Genomic DNA, 18,614 nt, shown 5'->3' with positions numbered 1-18,614 from the left:
AACGCTTTATTTCGCCAAGACAATGCGTTTCTCAATGTTACATGCATTTGAATGGGAAACTCGCCTGAGACAAAGTATAGGTTTTCATTATGTGAATAATTTTAAAATCTTAGCTCAAACGGCTGCAAAACCTGTTCTGTTTGCCCAGCACGGGGATATTGAGTTCTATAAGATAAAGCCATAAACATGTTTGTCTGAGTCTTCTATCAAAAGTTACAGCGATTTATATGAAGTTGTTCAAAAACGCTTTATTTCGCCAAGACAATGCGTTTCTCACTGTTACATGCATTTGAATGGGAAACTCGCCTGAAACAAAGTATAGGTTTTCATTATGTGAATAATTTTAAAATCTTAGCTCAAACGGCTGCAAAACCTGTTCTGTTTGCCCAGCACGGGGATATTGAGTTCTATAAGATAAAGCCATAAACATGTTTGTCTGAGTCTTCTATCAAAAGTTACAGCGATTTATATGAAGTTGTTCAAAAACGCTTTATTTTGTCAAGACAGTGGGTTTTAGAGTCTTAAATTATTCACAAGGTTATCTTAGGTAAAGTTCCATTCTCATGGTGAGGCAAAGTGCTTTATGTGTGTGTGTGCCCGTGTCATGAACGGCTATAAAAGGCCTATAATTAAAGAACAAAGCGGGGTTTGAGTTCGAGTTGCGGCAGACTGTCACTACTTGTAAATGGAACGCAGCCTTCCTATGGCGGACAGCTAATAACAGGAATCGGACGCGGTCCAGCCAAGTCCACAGCAACCACCATAGCAACCGCCTAGCATGACCTTAAAAACATATTCTGTCTTCATAACTATCAAAATCGTGAAATGATTTGCAAAGTGTGAAAGTGTTACAGCTGCAGAGAGCTATGGCGGTATCTATGGAAGCTGTTTACATAGCTAATAATATACGATGTAACCATGGAGACAGTCAGTCACTTGAGCTAGCGGTGCATGTTTACTACAGTGAATAAGGTGATTGAGTGCACAGCGTCCACACTCTGCAGGGGGTAAAGACATTACTTCAATATTGTTTTATATTGATATATATTAGCCTTCTGTTGACCATCACCTCAGGTTCACCATTACAGTTTCAGATTACAGATGCACACTGTCTAAACACATTCAAAAACTCATGTCTCAGAAATAAGCACAGCTGTTCATGTTTGTCATTAGAGTTTTATTTGTAAGAAAATTATGAACTTCATATTGTGCATTAAATAAAAGAACATTTCACAACTCTGAGTCAACAGAAACAGGTAACAGAAATGTCTCTAATGTGTACAGTGTAGTGTAAGCATTAAAAGATCATAAAGGAAAAACTAACATTTATGTGAAACTAATTGTAATAAAAAATGAGCAGGTGCTTTATAGATTTAAAAGAAAGAATCTGAAAACAACACTTTTTTGGTCTAAGTGATCAAAGTAGAAAACAGAACTGATGTTCAAGAACAAACCGTAGCTGCACTAATATTACACATCTCGATCGTTGTACTGAACAGACATGTTGCTTTTAAAACCACATGCAGTGTGTGACCATGACTGTTCACTGAGACCATGAACGCCACTTCGCTGAAGCATTCTTCTTCTTCTTCTTGCCATTAAATTGGAAGCAGAAGCAGCACGAGCTGATTTGATCTACTGAAAGGAAAAAGCAGAACATCTGAGTTGAAACCAGTCAGCTGAAATCATTAAGACAGGAACAAATTCAATGCAGTGTCTCAAGTGGCTTAGCCTGTTACAACTGTTGATACAAGCTAAATACGGTTAACACACAGTGTCAGGGAGCTCCAGTGTGGGAACTAGTGGCTTTAGGTTTGTAGTCATTTAACTTTCATCCATTCATTCATTTAATTCAGGAGGAAGAAATGCCAGGTTGGTGCAGGCTGGTTACATGCATTTGGTCCCATGCTGTCTTTAATTAAATGACTTGGTTCATTTTATGGCTGGGCTGTATGTGGGGTTATATCATGTTATTTGGGCAGGAGTACCTGTCCCCTGTTAGACTTAGAAAGTTTCTCCATAAGTAGAGTTTCTAACTCTTCTAGCACATCTGTGGCTGACAGCTTTTTGGTGGCTCTTTTTACCCCACACTGGTTGTGAGTGTGTAAATAGCCCCACTAGTTATTTTCAGAGCGTTCTCACTCCCGAGGCGTAACATGTCGACGTTTTGTCACGTCCCGCGGCGTTCCTGAGGAACGCGAAAGGAGACCTTCGGCGTTCTTATGGTACGCGGCGGGTTATGGCTGGAATCCAGTGCAATGACGCTCCCGCGGTAGTAGACGTTCCAGCCCTGTATTCCAGCCCTAAACCTAACCTTATCCCTAGCCCTGACCATAACCTTATTCCTGACCTTAACCAGGACTTTAATGATGTTAAATAGCGTGTTTCTAAGCGATTTGAAGAAAAAGAGCGAACATGTGTAGGTTCAGTCCAGACGGTTCTCATATTTCCTCTTTTTCCGAGGTCGTCATTTAGGAACGTGGTGGGTAGCCGAAAACGTAATATGGTGACGATTTGTCACCTAGCGTAAAATGTTACGCTTTGGGAGTGAGAACGGGTTGTTATTTTGGGTTGCAGTTAACTAGGGAGGAAGGGGTGGGTATGCCATGATTAGGTGAATAACAATTATATGTGATACATAAATTTCACAATGCATGCATATATCTCTATCAATTAAACCTGGCCTGAGGGCTGCCATTTTTTACATTCAGTTATTTCTCTTAGAAATGTTGGAACTAAATAATGAATGTGTTACAGTTAAAGTGAAACACTGGTCAGTGTAAATGGCTCATTGGGACACAGAAACCTTTAAATTAAACCTGATATCTAGTGTCAAACAATATCAAAGCTGTAAAAGATGTTTACATTCAGAATTTATAAAACTATTATTGTAAATAAATTCAAACAAGTGAGCTTTTCTCTTTGTGCTGAATATCAACACTGTGGTTTCTTAGACTGTAAGCTGTACTTTAGTGCAACCAGTTGCAGAAGCTGCCACTCCAAATGTCTTTTGATAACAAGAAAAAAATACCTTTTCAGTACACGGCCTGAAGTTCTTCTCCGAAATCTTCTGCAATCGGCTTTGTCTGCTGGTTTGAAGACAATAAACCATAAAAAAGATGATTTAGTCACTTTGTCTGTGTCATGCAGCTCGAATGTGTCGTGTAACGATGTTGAATAGCCGTCGTTATCCCTCTGCTGCGTCAGTAGGATTGTACTGTACAGCATCTCATTGATATGTGAGGAATGCTAATGTAACACGATAACAGACTTACATCATTAAAATATAAAGTGCAGGAGATATTTAGATATTTTTTATATTTATATTACATTTTATAGCTGACGGATATTACTAAATAGATAGAATTTACTAAATAGCTGGATGAACATGAAAAATATGTCTATAATAACAAATGACCATGAGAGCCAGTAGAATTAATTCAGCTGGACACTCAAAAGACGTCCTTAAATGCTCTTTAAGTGGCAGAACAGATGAACAAACAGTTAATCGCTTACTTGAGATGAAATCTGCTCAGCTACTTTGAAAACAGCTTCTAACTGGTTCCTCCTTTAACAGGATGACTGCTCAGGGGTAAGGCCATCATGCAATCCAGCAACCTTTATGGTTCTGCTTTGATTCACCAGGAACTATTAGGGAAACCTTCCAGCGCCTCCTGTGAAAGACACAGGCATAAACACACAAACATTTATTAACATGTTCCACAGTGTTCCAGTTTGATTTTCTTATCCTGTGGACAACAACGTACATGGATGCAGGTTTATTGTTAACTTTTGTAAGGTTTATTTAATGAACATATCCAGCTGCAGCTCCACTGTGATCCTGAACTGGATAAGCACTTAAGAAAATGTGTCAATAAATGGACAAACATCAACTTACTATATTTATCCAAACAGACGGGACCAATAATGCTTCGCTGAGTTAGAGACTTTAACAGACTCTTCTATGTAAGAATGTCTCGTGCTGATATACCTGCAAACTTGACAACAAAGGTTTTTCAGACTACATGTAGCTGTCCTCTATGTCAGCTAACACATTTACATTTATGTCACACTTATTTCTGCTTTCCCATTTTATAATTATTACTTACATTTTGATTAGATACCTTGAGTTTGTAAATGATCAGATTACATAATTGGAATACAATGTATCCAATTCAGGGTTGCGGGAGGATGAAGCCTATCCCAGCTGATACAGGACAAAGACAGGCTGCCAGTTTATTGCAGGGCTAATACAACATGTGTAACAGAAAATCCACTTAAATGTTTGATATTTCTTATAATAATCATAATTATGACTATTATTTAAAGGTTTCTTCATAAATACATTTTGATTTTTTATAACCCCTAAAATATAAACCTGAGCTGTTTCAGATTCTGACCTCTGACCTCAGTGACCTGGCTGTGTCCTCACTGCAGCTCCCTCTTGGAAGTACGTCTGCTTCTTGTCTTCCCCCAGTGTTGACCGCCTGATATCAAGATATCACGTACTGTAACTGAGGAACAAAAAAGGACAAACACTTGCCTTCATTTAAAAGTACATTCATACAGAGATAATCTATGGAAACACACTAGTTCACAGTTTGGGAGGAACCAGTTCCTGTGAAACATTTCTGTATATGAACATCATGTGGAGAATGAATGAAATGAGTTCTTCAGGTGACTCAGCAGTCCCACACTGACAAATGAAATCTAGTTAAACTATTAAGCATATTTGCTCTTCTGAAATCTGTGTTAAACAACAACAAACATAAATTAGTAACAAAAACTACAGCTGAGTATAGGCTTTACAAACCACCAGCAGCCATAATGCTAAATTTTAATCTTCAAATGTTTCTGAGCTGTCTTCAACCTGCTTTTAGCACATTAAAGTCTCAATAAATAAAGTCAATGCAGACTCAATCCTAAATGTTCAGCACACAGAGACACAGAGGTACTGTTTAAAGTTTAGTGTTAACTTGAGTCACTGATCATTCACAGTATTACAGAGTCTGGCAGTCTTTGCATGATGTCCACGTCACTGTAAGTTTCTAGCTGACTCTCAGGTGTGCCAGCAGGAAAGAGTAATAATAACCTGCATCCTGAGGTTTGTCATGCAGGATTAAAGGAGCCAAGCTTTGTTCACACAGCTAGGATTGTATTTTACACTGACCCTGGGTCAGTATCAACTTCAAGAAGACAGCTGTAACTGTTGATAGAAGAATCACACACACATATTTATGGCTTTGCCTTATAGAATTCAGCATCTCAGTGCTCAGGAAATAGGTTTTGCAGCTGTTTGAGCTAAGATTTTCAAGTTATTCACAAATTAAAACCTATACTTTGTGTCGGGCAAGAACTAAATTCAAATGCATGTAACAGTGAGAAACGCGTTTCTCATCAACTTCATAGAGCTTGCTGTAACTTTTGATAGAAGACTCAGACAAACATATTCATGGCTTTATCTTATAGACTTCAATATCCCCCCAATGTGTGTGTGAGTCTTCTCTCAAAATTTACAGCTGTCTTTATGAAGTTTATGGAAAAACGCTTTATTTCACCACGTTAGTGCGTTTCTCGCTATTACATGCATTTGAATGGAGTTCTCGCCCGACACAAAGTATAGGTTTTCAATTTGTGAATAACTTGAAAATCTTAGCTCAAACAGCTGCAAAACCTATTTCCTCAGCACGGAGATGCTGAATTCTATAAGGCAAAGCCATAAATATGTGTGTGTGTGAGTCCTCTATCAAAAGTTACAGCTGTCTTCATGAAGTTGATACTGACCCAGGGTCAGTGTAAAATACAAGTTATTCACATAATGAAAACTTATACTTTGTTTCGTGCAAGAACTCCATTCAAATGCATGTAATAGTCAGAAACGCACTGTCTCGGCGAAATGAAGCCTTTTTGTACAACTTCATGAAGTTAGCTGTAACTTTTGATAAAAGGCTCAAAGCAGAGGGATAACGACGGCTATTCAACATCGTTACACGACACATTCGAGCTGCATGACGCAGACAAAGTGACTAAATCATCTTTTTTGTGGTTTATTGTCTTCAAACCAGCAGACAAAGCCGATTGCAGAAGATGTCGGAGAAGAACTTCAGGCCGTGTACTGAAAAGGTATTTTTTTCTTGTTATCAAAAGACATTTGGAGTGGCAGCTTCTGCAACTGGTTGCACTAAAGTACAGCTTACAGTCTAAGAAACCACAGTGTTGATATTCAGCACAAAGAGAAAAGCTCACTTGTTTGAATTTATTTACAATCATAGTTTTATAAATTCTGAATGTAAACATCTTTTACAGCTTTGATATTGTTTGACACTAGATATCAGGTTTAATTTAAAGGTTTCTGTGTCCCAATGAGCCATTTACACTGACCAGTGTTTCACTTTAACTGTAACACATTCATTATTTAGTTCCAACATTTCTAAGAGAAATAACTGAATGTAAAAAATGGCAGCCCTCAGGCCAGGTTTAATTGATAGAGATATATGCATGCATTGTGAAATTTATGTATCACATATAATTGTTATTCACCTAATCATGGCATACCCACCCCTTCCTCCCTAGTTAACTGCAACCCAAAATAACTAGTGGGGCTATTTACACACTCACAACCAGTGTGGGGTAAAAAGAGCCACCAAAAAGCTGTCAGCCACAGATGTGCTAGAAGAGTTAGAAACTCTACTTATGGAGAAACTTTCTAAGTCTAACAGGGGACAGGTACTCCTGCCCAAATAACATGATATAACCCCACATACAGCCCAGCCATAAAATGAACCAAGTCATTTAATTAAAGACAGCATGGGACCAAATGCATGTAACCAGCCTGCACCAACCTGGCATTTCTTCCTCCTGAATTAAATGAATGAATGGATGAAAGTTAAATGACTACAAACCTAAAGCCACTAGTTCCCACACTGGAGCTCCCTGACACTGTGTGTTAACCGTATTTAGCTTGTATCAACAGTTGTAACAGGCTAAGCCACTTGAGACACTGCATTGAATTTGTTCCTGTCTTAATGATTTCAGCTGACTGGTTTCAACTCAGATGTTCTGCTTTTTCCTTTCAGTAGATCAAATCAGCTCGTGCTGCTTCTGCTTCCAATTTAATGGCAAGAAGAAGAAGAAGAATGCTTCAGCGAAGTGGCGTTCATGGTCTCAGTGAACAGTCATGGTCACACACTGCATGTGGTTTTAAAAGCAACATGTCTGTTCAGTACAACGATCGAGATGTGTAATATTAGTGCAGCTACGGTTTGTTCTTGAACATCAGTTCTGTTTTCTACTTTGATCACTTAGACCAAAAAAGTGTTGTTTTCAGATTCTTTCTTTTAAATCTATAAAGCACCTGCTCATTTTTTATTACAATTAGTTTCACATAAATGTTAGTTTTTCCTTTATGATCTTTTAATGCTTACACTACACTGTACACATTAGAGACATTTCTGTTACCTGTTTCTGTTGACTCAGAGTTGTGAAATGTTCTTTTATTTAATGCACAATATGAAGTTCATAATTTTCTTACAAATAAAACTCTAATGACAAACATGAACAGCTGTGCTTATTTCTGAGACATGAGTTTTTGAATGTGTTTAGACAGTGTGCATCTGTAATCTGAAACTGTAATGGTGAACCTGAGGTGATGGTCAACAGAAGGCTAATATATATCAATATAAAACAATATTGAAGTAATGTCTTTACCCCCTGCAGAGTGTGGACGCTGTGCACTCAATCACCTTATTCACTGTAGTAAACATGCACCGCTAGCTCAAGTGACTGACTGTCTCCATGGTTACATCGTATATTATTAGCTATGTAAACAGCTTCCATAGATACCGCCATAGCTCTCTGCAGCTGTAACACTTTCACACTTTGCAAATCATTTCACGATTTTGATAGTTATGAAGACAGAATATGTTTTTAAGGTCATGCTAGGCGGTTGCTATGGTGGTTGCTGTGGACTTGGCTGGACCGCGTCCGATTCCTGTTATTAGCTGTCCGCCGTAGGAAGGCTGCGTTCCATTTACAAGTAGTGACAGTCTGCCGCAACTCGAACTCAAACCCCGCTTTGTTCTTTAATTATAGGCCTTTTATAGCCGTTCATGACACGGGCACACACACACATAAAGCACTTTGCCTCACCATGAGAATGGAACTTTACCTAAGCTAACCTTTAAAATATCTGATATAGGATAGAAAAATTGAAGCAACCAGAGATTTAATGATGAAGACTCTGGGTTCTGTAGTGACCTGAATGACTCTTTGCATACAATTTATTGAAGAGGACTTTAGAATGCACTTTACATTTAGACTGTTGCTGTTTAATTTTTTACATTGTTGCGGTGTTATGTCATGAATAAAGTTCACCTGCTGGGGGTTTGATGGATCAGATCATCATAATCAATGGGTCCTGAGGTTGGCGGGACTGTCTCTGGTGATGTCACCATGAAGGAACAGCATCTGGCACGTGTTGCTGAAACATCCCAGTACACTGGTGTAGTTTCCTCTCCAGCTGTTTGACATTTGACACTTCAACATTAAGGAGAAGAAGAAGAAACAGTGTTAGGTCAGGTGACCACATGGTTTCTAAAGTAACTGACAGGAAGTAACCAGGCCGTTAGAAATGGATGGCATGTGTTTAGAGTTACTGGAGTTGGGTAACTCTACTTACCAAAAGCAGAAGCACACAGATGAAGGATCAGATGCTGAATGTTGCAGGAACATGCTCGTGCGGTGGTCATTCAGTGCTGCTCCGGCAGGTTAGACAGTCCAAGACTGATATACTGCCCATCTGAGAGTTTGAAAACACACATGCAAAGATTTATTTTGTATTACAGTCAAAGTTGGATGTTCATTTTTGTCCTTTAAAAATGTTTGTGTATTTGAAAGCGCTAACATTTAAGGATGACTTGGATCGTCTCCTTTAAAGGGGAGACAAGTGTATCCACTGATCCACGTCACTTTACCTGGATGATGACTCCTCTCCCCCTCACTCAGAAACGCTCCTAATATAACCAAGCAAATAAATAATATTGAAGATTTACTTACATCATTACAAAAACAGGAAAAACATCTCCCTTTGATTCTATTTCTCCATTCCTGCTGAACATCAGGCAACAAATATCTCAGTAAATCACAGTAAAATGTAAAGCACATGTTTTCTCTGCTTTGTCTAACCTCTGCAGAGCCTCTGTCAAGAAAAACATATCTGTAAGCATAAAACAAATATACATTTCATAACACGTCACTGGACAAACCTCGGTCAGTTGATTTCCTCTGTGCAGTGTAGACGAACATCAGTCAGCAAGTCAAGGTGGTGAGATGGACTGGTGTCCTTTGTGACTCTGCTGGTTCTTCTGAGGAAATACCACCGTCTCTCCACACTGTCACCATCTGTGAGCACAAACTGCTGCTCTGCTCTGCCAGCATGTAGGAAATCACATATCACACACACAGGGGTGAAGAAACATTAGAACTCAACTTTGGATACTTTAGATCTAAACAGATCAAAGTAGCTCTTAGCTTCAACAATCAGTGAACAGACAAACAATGATACCATACTGATTCTGTATGAATACAATATGGTATTTTCAATACAGGTGTCAAATTAATTTACTAAAACTAATACAGATATATGTATTTTTTTTTTATAAATTCGTTTGCTAAATTATAAGAATATATATTTTTTCATTTAACAATTGCAACTGAAAGAAATTAAATATTGAACAAAAATATATTGTCACATTCTGAGCATGCTCAGCATGCTGACAGACTTGAAGTTGCTACAGATTTTAAGAAGTGATAATTATAGGGAAAAAACTTCTCTTTTTCATCCGTTTAATCAAACATTTGATGCCTTAGATGTCTCAGTCCTATAGCATTCTGCAACTACAACTAAGCTGAAGCTTGGATTTGGCTGCAGGTGCCCTGTACATCCTTCTCAACATGTGGGTACCATTTAATCACACTTCTTCCTGAGCTTTGCTTCGTCACAAGACCAAAGGTGGCATCCCGTGTCACGGTCATATCATCATCCAGAAGAAACATTTGAAGAAACATCATGGAGAAGAAACATTTACGCGCCTCCCGGTTTTGTTTTCTGATCCTGCAAAAAGACTGAGGACAACAAAGCCCAGAGAACACGAGATACACAACATCCAACATTCAGACTCAACAGCCTCCATAAATGAAGAGCACCAGGTTGGTTCAGTTATAGTAGATGTCATGGAATTTTTTAAATAAAGTCTGCAACACAGAAAGAGCTGTGATCATGCTATTTATTACTGTGCACAGGAGAGCAAACACACATCAAACATCACAGTTCAGTCATGTCAGCTCTGCCACTTCACGTGTCTCGCTATGAAACCTAACGGATCAATGGTTATGCTGTTTTGTGCCCTTGACGTTATCAGCACCTGTAAAGGGAGTTGTTTTCTCAAACTGCTGAAGTAAGTTCATCTAGTTTTAGAAACCTTCATTGAACAGTCTATAACAGTGTCACAACTATGCATAAGCACTTAAATGCTTTAAATGAGAATAACATAAAATTTCTATTACAGGAGCTAGAGCCTGTCCCAGTAGTCATAGGTAGAGCACACCTGGACAGGTCACCAGTCTGTCAGAGGACTAACACAGATGCAGCCTGACTCAATCCTAAATGTTCAGCACACAGAGACACAGAGGTACCGTTTAAAGTTTAGTGTTAACTTGAGTCACTGATCATTCGCAGTATTACAGAGTCTGGCAGTCTTTGCATGATGTCCACGTCACTGTAAGTTTCTAGCTGACTCTCAGGTGTGACAGGTGTGCCAGCAGGAAAGAGTAATAATAGCCTGCATCCTGAGGTTTTTCATGCAGGATTAAAGGAGCCAGGCTTTGTTCACACAGCTAGGATTGTATTTTACACTGACCCTGGGTCAGTATAAGTATCATACAGTTTAAACGAAGCACTGAAACTTGCACATATTTATTACAGATGCACTGAAGCTAATCGAGATATTTGCTGTCAGTCTGTGGCTGCGATTAAACACTTTACTGGAAACTTTATTAACTAGTAACTTCGTCAGTCATGACAGAAGCTAATATTTCTGTGCTAACATCGTTTAAACAGTAACAGCTTTACTCCAATATAAGCTAACGTTTACACCGTAACTTTAAGCTAGCACCATAAAGACGGTAAAACACGTAATAACATCTACAAATGCATCTTAAAGCTGTTATATTAGCACTCGGTGTATTACTAACATAACCACATTAACATTATTGACACTCGCTGGTCTGACTTTTAATAGTCATTCTATAAATGCTGTCCGTTTAAACGGTCTTACCTGTACACACTCCTGTATCCACCGGATTGCAGCCAGAGTGGATTCTGGAGTCTTCCCACGCTCCTGTTAGTGATCCTCCATCTGGATGGATGATAACAACCTTCTGAACAATCTAGCAGGAGATGGTCCATATCTAGGGGATATGGACTGACAACAGCCGAAGCGGGTGAATAAAGTCACCCAGTCGCTAGCTGTGCGATTACCCAGCATACACCAGCACAATATTAGGCACAGCACCACCATAGACATTTTCAGTGGTTTTGAATGCAGGACATGGTTATCTTACCTTGTAAAATGCATGACAATAAAACAGCTAACCACCATAAAATGGTATTGTGTATGTATGTATGTGCATGTGTGTGTGTGTGTGTGTGAGAGAGAGAGAGAGGGGGGGGGGGGGGGGGGGAGATCAAAGGCGTGCGCTTATGTTTTTTCTTGATCAAGAGTGTGCCTCCTCTCTCTTATTGGATGTATGGTATAGCATGTTTATTCAGGTGCACCTTTGAAGTCTATGAGAATACTTTGCAGCCTGGTCTGAGTGGTCATTTCTGCACAGACACAATGAAGCGTGCACTCAGTTTAGAGGAGGCTGTTGCTGCAGTTTTGCACTCTCCACAAGCAGTGGAGATACTTCTGACAGCGAAGAAGAATTTTTGCCAGGCACCGAGGAGCTTTGCAGCTCATGTGCGGAGGAGGAGAAGGAGAAGGAGGAAGAAGAGCAGGAGGAAGAGACAAGACTGGAGGATGGCCAGTGGAGATCTAAAAATGGAGAAATCATGTGGCAACCCACACACGAAGAGGTCCTGCCATTTTTTCCTCCCCCCATTTTAACCCCAGGACCAACCCATTATGCAATTCGTATAGGATCAGCAGCCCTGTGAGCACTTTCCATCTTTTTTTTGCAGAGGACATTATGCAGCTAATCCTGCATTTCACCAACCTGCAGGGGCAACAGGTCAGTAAAAGACTGGAAGGACATAGATGAGGAGTTGCAGGCTTACATGGGGCTTGTGATGCTGGCTGGCCTGTACAGGTCTCAACATGAAACGACAACAAGCCTGTGAAATGGGGAGACAGGGCTCTTCTGTTTCATGCTACCATGTCAAAAAAAAAATGATTTGAGCAAATTAATCGGGCAGTAAGATTCGATGATCGTCTCTCCCGTCCAGGTCGCTAGGGGGGGGGCAAGGCTGTGGTTTCCTACATCCCCAAGCAAAGAAAAAAGGTTGTCTTATTGAGCACCAGGCACCGTGAGCTACAAGTCCAGGACTCTGGGAAGAGAAAGCCCCACATCATCCTGGATTATAACAAATGCAAAGGGACTGTGGATCATTTGGACCAGGTAAGCACAATTATAAGTAATTTATTTGCCAAATTGTTTACCGTTTCTCATTGTTATAACTGATAAAGTCAGATAATGTGATTATAATAGTTTTGATATGAGATGATAGTTTTAGACTATGATAGTTTTGATAGTTACAGTAAGGAGGGGGGGGGGGGGGTCCAGTTTGACGCCCACAGGCAGAAAGAATCTCTTGCTTATGGCTGTATAAATCTGTTCATGTCACCTGATCATTTCTTTTTGTTTTGCAGGTTTGTGGCAACTACTCCTGCCGTAGAAGGACACGTAGGTGGCCCATGTGTCTGTTCTACCACATGATCGAGGTAAGCTGCTATAATGCTTTCATTCAAGACAGCTGTAACTTTTGATAGAAGACGCATATAAACATATTTATGGCTTTATCTTATAAAGTTCGATATCCCCGTGTTGAGCAAACAGGTTTTGCAGCTGTTTGATCTAAGATTTTCAAGTTATTCACAAAATGAATACCTATACTTTGTTTCGTGCGACAACTCCATTCAAATGCATGTAATAGTCAGAAACGCACTGTCTTGGCGAAATAAAGCGTTTACAACTTCATGAAGACAGCTCTAACTTTTGATAGGAGACTCAGATATGCGTATTTATGGCTTTATCTGATCGAATTCAATATCCCCGTGTTGAGCAAACAGTTTTAAAGCTATGTGAGCTAAGATTTTCAAGTTATTCACAAGATGAAAACCTATACTTTGTTTCGTGCGAGAACTCCATTCAAATGCATGTAATAGTCAGAAACGCACGGTCTCGGCGAAATAAGGTGTTTTTGTACAGCTTGAAGTTACCTGTAACTTTTGATAGAAGGCTCAGACACACATCAATATGGCTTTGCCTTATACAATTCAGCATCTCCGTGCTGGGGAAACAGGTTTTGCAGCTGTTTGAGCCAAGAGCTTCCAGTTATTGAAAAAATGAAAGCCTATACTTTGTTTCGTGCGAGAACTCCATTCAAATGCATGTAAAAGTCAGAAACGCACTGTCTCGGCGAAATAAAGGGTTTACAACTTCATGAAGACAGCTGTAACTTTTGATAGGAAACTCAGATATACGTATTTATGGCTTTATCTTATAGAATTCAATATCCCCGTTGAGCAAACAGTTTTAAAGCTATTTGAGCTAAGATTTTTAAGTTATTCACAAAATAAAAAGCTATACTTTGTTTCGTGTGAGAACTCCATTTATGTTACGCCCCTAATCTAGGCGTGTAGGGACGCACATAAGGTTGGAGGAGAGAGATACAAATCCCCGCCCTGGTTCCCAAGCCAAACATCCAAACCAGTTGTGAGTAAAAAAAAGGTGATTTTATTTAAGGACAAGAAGCATAGCTCCAGGGTGAGCCCAGGCCAAAATAATAAACAAAACCAACTAAGACCCACCAGCAAAGACTAACTAAACCCTAGGAAAGAAAAAGAACAAACAAATGACAGAGCTATCCCTCGCTCCCTGACCAAGAAAACAGGAGAAAACGATTCCAAAAGAAAAGGCAGCTCACCCCTTCCGCTTCAGCCCACGAGTGCCTAAGCTCTCAGCTAATGCACTAGGAGCGGCTTTTACAATTCACCCTCACACAAATACACAAAATAAGCACAGGCTGGGAAAACCATGGTCAGGACCGCGACGGCTGTCAGGCTACTCGCTCGTTGCACACACTCTCTCCCTCTCTCCCCTCTGGAGCTGTCAGAGCGGCTTTTTGAACGTGGTCACCTGTTCCATGGTCCAATCAGCTGCTCACTACTCTTCATTAGGGGAGGGACCTGTAAAGTGTCTTAAACACAGTAAAGAAACACGTCTCGCATGTAATAGTCAGAAACGCACTATCTTTGCAAAATAAAGCCTTTTTGTACAACTTCATGAAGTTAGCTGTAACTTTTGATAGAAGATTCAGATTTACGTAGTTATGGCTTTATCTTATAATATTCAGTATCCCCGTGTTGAGCAAACAGGTTTGAGCTAAGATTTTCGAGTTATTCACATAATGAAAACCTATACTTTGTTTCGTGCGAGAACTGCATTCAAATGCATGTAATAGTCAGAAACGCACTGTCTCGGCGAAATAAAGTGTTTTTGTACAGCTTCATGAAGACAGCTGTAACTTTTGATAGAAGGCTCAGATTGATGTATTTATGGTTTTATCTTATAGAATTCAATATCCCCGTGCTGGGAAAACAGATTTTGCAGCTGTGTGAGCTAAGATTTTCAAGTTATACACATAATGAAAATCTATACTTTGTTTCGGTCGAGTTCCCCATTCAAATGCATGTAACAGTGAGAAACGCACTGTCTTGGCGGAAGAAAGCGTTTTTGTACAACTTCATATAAATAGCTGTAACTTTTGATAGAAGACTCAGACAAACATGTTTATGGCTTTATCTTATAGAACTCAAGGTCCCCGTGCTGGGCAAACAAAACAGGTTTTGCAGCTGTTTGAGCTAAGATTTTCAAGTTATACACATAATGAAAACCTATACTTTGTTTCGGTGAGTTCCCCATTCAAATGCATGTAACAGTGAGAAACGCACTGTCTTGGCGAAAGAAAGCGTTTTTGTACAACTTCATATAAATAGCTGTAACTTTTGATAGAAGACTCGGATACACATGTTTATGGCTTTATCTTATAGAACTCAAGGTCCCCGTGCTGGGAAAACAGGATTTGCAGCTGTTGGAGCTAAGATTTTCAAGTTATACACATAATGAAAACCTATACTTTGTTTCGGTCGAGTTCCCCATTCAAATGCATGTAACAGTGAGAAACGCACTGTCTTGGCGAAAGAAAGCGTTTTTGTACAACTTCATATAAATAGCTGTAACTTTTGATAGAAGACTCAGACAAACATGTTTATGGCTTTATCTTATAGAACTCAAGGTCCCCGTGCTGGGAAAACAGGTTTTGCAGCTGTTTGAGCTAAGATTTCCAAGTTATACACATAATGAAAACCTATACTTTGTTTCGGTCGAGTTCCCCATTCAAATGCATGTAACAGTGAGAAACGCACTGTCTTGGCGAAAGAAAGCGTTTTTGTACAACTTCATATAAATAGCTGTAACTTTTGATAGAAGACTCAGACAAACATGTTTATGGCTTTATCTTATAGAACTCAAGGTCCCCGTGCTGGGAAAACAGGTTTTGCAGCTGTTTGAGCTAAGATTTCCAAGTTATACACATAATGAAAACCTATACTTTGTTTCGGGCGAGTTCCCCATTCAAATGCATGTAACAGTGAGAAACGCACTGTCTTGGCGAAAGAAAGCGTTTTTGTACAACTTCACATAAATAGCTGTAACTTTTGATAGAAGACTCAGACAAACATGTTTATGGCTTTATCTTATAGAACTCAAGGTCCCCGTGCTGGGAAAACAGGTTTTGCAGCTGTTTGAGCTAAGATTTCCAAGTTATACACATAATGAAAACCTATACTTTGTTTCGGTCGAGTTCCCCATTCAAATGCATGTAACAGTGAGAAACGCACTGTCTTGGCGAAAGAAAGCGTTTTTGTACAACTTCATATAAATAGCTGTAACTTTTGATAGAAGACTCAGACAAACATGTTTATGGCTTTATCTTATAGAACTCAAGGTCCCCGTGCTGGGAAAACAGGTTTTGCAGCTGTTTGAGCTAAGATTTCCAAGTTATACACATAATGAAAACCTATACTTTGTTTCGGTCGAGTTCCCCATTCAAATGCATGTAACAGTGAGAAACGCACTGTCTTGGCGAAAGAAAGCGTTTTTGTACAACTTCATATAAATAGCTGTAACTTTTGATAGAAGACTCAGACAAACATGTTTATGGCTTTATCTTATAGAACTCAAGGTCCCCGTGCTGGGAAAACAGGTTTTGCAGCTGTTTGAGCTAAGATTTCCAAGTTATACACATAATGAAAACCTATACTTTGTTTCGGTCGAGTTCCCCATTCAAATGCATGTAACAGTGAGAAACGCACTGTCTTGGCGAAAGAAAGCGTTTTTGTACAACTTCATATAAATAGCTGTAACTTTTGATAGAAGACTCAGACAAACATGTTTATGGCTTTATCTTATAGAACTCAAGGTCCCCGTGCTGGGAAAACAGGATTTGCAGCTGTTGGAGCTAAGATTTTCAAGTTATACACATAATGAAAACCTATACTTTGTTTCGGTCGAGTTCCCCATTCAAATGCATGTAACAGTGAGAAACGCACTGTCTTGGCGAAAGAAAGCGTTTTTGTACAACTTCATATAAATAGCTGTAACTTTTGATAGAAGACTCAGACAAACATGTTTATGGCTTTATCTTATAGAACTCAAGGTCCCCGTGCTGGGAAAACAGGTTTTGCAGCTGTTTGAGCTAAGATTTCCAAGTTATACACATAATGAAAACCTATACTTTGTTTCGGTCGAGTTCGGTCGAGTTTCGGTCCCCATGCTGGGAAAACAGGATTTGCAGCTGTTGGAGCTAAGATTTTCAAGTTATACACATAATGAAAACCTATACTTTGTTTCGGTCGAGTTCCCCATTCAAATGCATGTAACAGTGAGAAACGCACTGTCTTGGCGAAAGAAAGCGTTTTTGTACAACTTCATATAAATAGCTGTAACTTTTGATAGAAGACTGGGATACACATGTTTATGGCTTTATCTTATAGAACTCAAGGTCCCCGTGCTGGGAAAACAGGTTTTGCAGCTGTTTGAGCTAAGATTTCCAAGTTATACACATAATGAAAACCTATACTTTGTTTCGGTCGAGTTCCCCATTCAAATGCATGTAACAGTGAGAAACGCACTGTCTTGGCGAAAGAAAGCGTTTTTGTACAACTTCATATAAATAGCTGTAACTTTTGATAGAAGACTCAGACAAACATGTTTATGGCTTTATCTTATAGAACTCAAGGTCCCCGTGCTGGGAAAACAGGTTTTGCAGCTGTTTGAGCTAAGATTTCCAAGTTATACACATAATGAAAACCTATACTTTGTTTCGGTCGAGTTCCCCATTCAAATGCATGTAACAGTGAGAAACGCACTGTCTTGGCGAAAGAAAGCGTTTTTGTACAACTTCATATAAATAGCTGTAACTTTTGATAGAAGACTCAGACAAACATGTTTATGGCTTTATCTTATAGAACTCAAGGTCCCCGTGCTGGGAAAACAGGTTTTGCAGCTGTTTGAGCTAAGATTTCCAAGTTATACACATAATGAAAACCTATACTTTGTTTCGGTCGAGTTCCCCATTCAAATGCATGTAACAGTGAGAAACGCACTGTCTTGGCGAAAGAAAGCGTTTTTGTACAACTTCATATAAATAGCTGTAACTTTTGATAGAAGACTCAGACAAACATGTTTATGGCTTTATCTTATAGAACTCAAGGTCCCCGTGCTGGGAAAACAGGATTTGCAGCTGTTGGAGCTAAGATTTTCAAGTTATACACATAATGAAAACCTATACTTTGTTTCGGTCGAGTTCCCCATTCAAATGCATGTAACAGTGAGAAACGCACTGTCTTGGCGAAAGAAAGCGTTTTTGTACAACTTCATATAAATAGCTGTAACTTTTGATAGAAGACTCAGACAAACATGTTTATGGCTTTATCTTATAGAACTCAAGCTCCCCGTGCTGGGAAAACAGGTTTTGCAGCTGTTTGAGCTAAGATTTCCAAGTTATACACATAATGAAAACCTATACTTTGTTTCGGTCGAGTTCGGTCGAGTTTCGGTCCCCATGCTGGGAAAACAGGATTTGCAGCTGTTGGAGCTAAGATTTTCAAGTTATACACATAATGAAAACCTATACTTTGTTTCGGTCGAGTTCCCCATTCAAATGCATGTAACAGTGAGAAACGCACTGTCTTGGCGAAAGAAAGCGTTTTTGTACAACTTCATATAAATAGCTGTAACTTTTGATAGAAGACTGGGATACACATGTTTATGGC

The 18,614-nt window shown here is 39.4% G+C and overlaps 1 long non-coding RNA gene across 9 annotated transcripts; it reads right to left on the bottom strand.

Annotated features, from left to right (window-relative positions):
• Positions 1-1,168: 1,168 nt before the first annotated feature.
• LOC146554922 (uncharacterized) lies at positions 1,169-11,691 on the bottom strand. Of its 9 annotated transcripts, XR_014889266.1 has the most exons (11): positions 11,620-11,678; positions 11,334-11,414; positions 9,962-10,122; positions 9,264-9,425; positions 8,973-9,011; positions 8,678-8,797; positions 8,374-8,535; positions 4,401-4,514; positions 3,517-3,674; positions 3,032-3,089; positions 1,169-1,638 (listed from the first exon to the last, which is right to left on the bottom strand). It is a non-coding gene; the product is annotated as an uncharacterized LOC146554922 (long non-coding RNA). The 9 variants fall into 9 exon arrangements; XR_014889265.1 differs by having other exon boundaries at positions 11,334-11,691; XR_014889263.1 differs by having other exon boundaries at positions 9,962-11,414; positions 11,620-11,685.
• Positions 11,692-18,614: the final 6,923 nt, after the last annotated feature.

The sequence above is a fragment of the Mchenga conophoros genome, linkage group LG17 (assembly GCF_057382185.1).
Source record: "Mchenga conophoros isolate Kocher_MC1m ecotype Shallow Benthic linkage group LG17, M_conophoros_male_GT1.1, whole genome shotgun sequence".
In the NCBI taxonomy this organism is placed as follows: Eukaryota; Metazoa; Chordata; class Actinopteri; order Cichliformes; family Cichlidae; genus Mchenga; species Mchenga conophoros.
The sequence above is the reverse complement of the archived record's forward strand: the minus strand, read 5'-3'. Positions and strand labels throughout refer to the sequence as shown.